At 43.5% G+C, this 2,786-nt stretch overlaps 1 non-coding gene across 1 annotated transcript; it reads left to right on the forward strand.

The window, feature by feature from the left end:
- Positions 1 to 2,298: 2,298 nt before the first annotated feature.
- Positions 2,299 to 2,402, forward strand: LOC112753972 (small nucleolar RNA R71). Its single transcript, XR_003178331.1, has one exon. It is a non-coding gene; the product is annotated as a small nucleolar RNA R71 (small nucleolar RNA).
- The last annotated feature ends 384 nt before the right edge of the window (positions 2,403 to 2,786 follow it).

Below are 2,786 nucleotides of genomic sequence, written 5' to 3' on the forward strand. Positions count from 1 at the left end.
TTTCGTGTAGCCTCATTGAGTTTCCTGTAGTCTATGCACATCCGCCATCCTGTGACGGTCCTTGTAGGTATGAGCTCATTCTTCTCATTGGTAACCACAGTGATCCCTCCCTTCTTTGGCACAACATGTATGGGGCTAACCCAAGGGCTATCCGAAATTGGGTATATGACTCCTCCTTGCCAAAGCTTCATAACTTCTTTCTGTACCACTTCCTTCATGATTGGGTTTAGCCTTCTTTGGGATTGAATGGATGGCTTGGCATCATCTTCCAACAGTATTTTATGCATGCATATGGCTGAACTAATTCCCTTCAAGTCAGCAAGGGTCCATCCAATGGCATCCTTATGCTCCCGCAGCACCTTGAGTAGCTCGTCCTCTTGATCTTGACTGAGGGATGAATTTATGATCACTGGGTAGTTTTTATTTTCTCCTAGATAGGCATATTTGAGAGTGGGTGGCAATGCTTTGAGTTCAAGTTTGGGTGCTTCTGATTTTTCGCTCCCTTCCTTTGGTGCATCTGGTATATGTGTTTCTGTTGTAGCTACCTCTTCACTTGATTCAGATTCTTCCTCCACCAATCTCTGGTTCTCTTCAGGTTTATCTTCTTCAAAATTCTCTTGCACTTCATCCTTAAGTGCATCTAACCTCATGCATTCCCCCAATTGTTCCGGTGGATAACTCATGGCCTTGAACACATTGAATGTCATCTTTTCATTGTGTAATCTAAGGGTGAGGTCACCTTTTTGAACATCAATGACAGCTCCAGCAGTGGTCAAGAATGGCCTTCCCAAAATGATGGAGGTTTTGGCGTCTTCCTGCATGTCCAGCACCACAAAATCTGCTGGGAATATGAAATCTCCTACTTTTACTAGCAAATCCTCCACTATCCCGTGAGGGAATTTGAACGATCGGTCTGCCAGTTGTAGAGCCATTTTTGTTGGTTTAGCCTCCTCAATTTTCATCTTTCTCATCATAGCTACTGACATCAAATTGATGCTGGCCCCTAAGTCACAAAGAGCCTTTTCTACTGTGATTTCTCCTATAATGCAAGGGATCTGAAAACTCCCAGGATCCTTCAGTTTCTGAGGTAGTTTATGCTGAATGATAGCACTGCACTCTTCAGTTAGTATCACAGTCTCATTGTTCTTCCAGCTTCTCTTCTTAGTCATTAGCTCCTTCAAAAACTTGGCATAAAGTGGCATTTGTTCTATGGCTTCAGCAAATGGTATGTTGATTTGTAGCTTCTTGAAGATTTCCAAAAATCTCAAGAACTGGTTGTCATCTTCCTTTTTCTTCAATAGCTGGGGGTATGGAGCTCTTGAGACATTGAGTTGGGGTATCTTTTTCTCTTTCTGCAAACTTGGCGTGGGGGGTTGCATTCCATCTTGCTCCTCTTCCTTTTCAATTGAGCTTTCTTCTAGTGGTTTTTGGGGATGTTCCTTCAGTTCCTTCCCACTCCTAAGTGTGATAGCTTGACACTCCTCCCTTTTGCTTGAATGAGCATCATAGCAAAAATTGTGGTTCGGAAGCTGCTTAAAAAGATAGCTGATTTGTGTCTCCAATTTTGTGATGGCAGCATTTTGATTCTACATGTTTGACTGCACTTCCTCTCTGAATGCTTTACTGTCTTGAATGTCTCTGCATATTCCTTCAATGAAGGTTTCGATCTTAGAGAGCTTGTCATCAATTGATGAGTGATTTGGAGCAGATGTGCTGTTTTGGTTTTGATAAGTGTGTGGAGAAGTGTTGTTGTGGGGGTGTTGAGATGTCCTCTGGGTGAATTGTTGGTGAGCTGCATTTTTGTTGGAGTTGTAACGTCTCTGGTCTTGGTTTTGATCTTACTCACTTCCCCACCCAAAGTTCGGGTGATTTCTCCATCCAGGGTTGTAAGTCTTGGAGTATGGATCATAGTTTTTCCTTGGTGAATTCCCAATGTAGTTGGCTTACTCCTGACTCCCTTCTGCTTCTTGGTTTACTCCTTCTTGTGTTGTTGATGAAGTGGAGATTGCTGCTACTTGGTTCATCTCCATCTTCTTGGTGAGGTCAGCCAGCTGCTGGGTAATGAGCTTGTTTTGGGCCAACAGAGCATCCACATTATTTAGCTCCATCACTCCTCTTGTGTTCCCTCTTTCGGAAGCATAGAAGTAGTCATTTTCTGCTACTGTTTCAATAACATCTATGGCTTCCTCAATGGTCTTCTTCTTGTTCAAGGACCCTCCAGATGAATGGTCTACTGCCTTCTTTGACTCATAAGAGAGCCCTTCATAGAAAATGTGCAGCTGGACCCATTCGTTGAACATGTCAGGTGGACACCTCCTTGTTAAGTCTTTGAACCTCTCTCATGCTTCATACAGAGTCTCACCATCCTGTTGCCTGAAGGTTTGAACCTCAGCTCTCAGCCTATTGATTCGTTGAGGAGGGTAGAATCTTTCTAAGAATTTGTTCACCACATCTTCCCAAGTTGTCAAGCTCTCCCTTGGGAAGGATTCCAGCCACTTGGCTGCCTTGTCTCTGAGTGAGAAGGGAAAGAAGAGCAATCTATAGGCGTCAGGATGAACACCATTAGATTTCACTGTGTCACATATTCTCAGGAAGGTGGTCAAATGTTGGTTGGGATCTTCTTGAACACCTCCTCCAAACGAACCGTTGTTCTGAACAAGGGTGATGAGCTGTAGTTTAAGTTCAAAGTTGTTGGCATGGATTGTTGGCTTTTGGATGCTACTTTCACAATTGCCTGGGTTTGGATTAATGTAAGAGCCCAAAACTCTTCTATCCTCCCCAGCATG

This window comes from Arachis hypogaea, chromosome 15 (genome assembly GCF_003086295.3).
Source record: "Arachis hypogaea cultivar Tifrunner chromosome 15, arahy.Tifrunner.gnm2.J5K5, whole genome shotgun sequence".
NCBI lineage: Eukaryota > Viridiplantae > Streptophyta > Magnoliopsida > Fabales > Fabaceae > Arachis > Arachis hypogaea.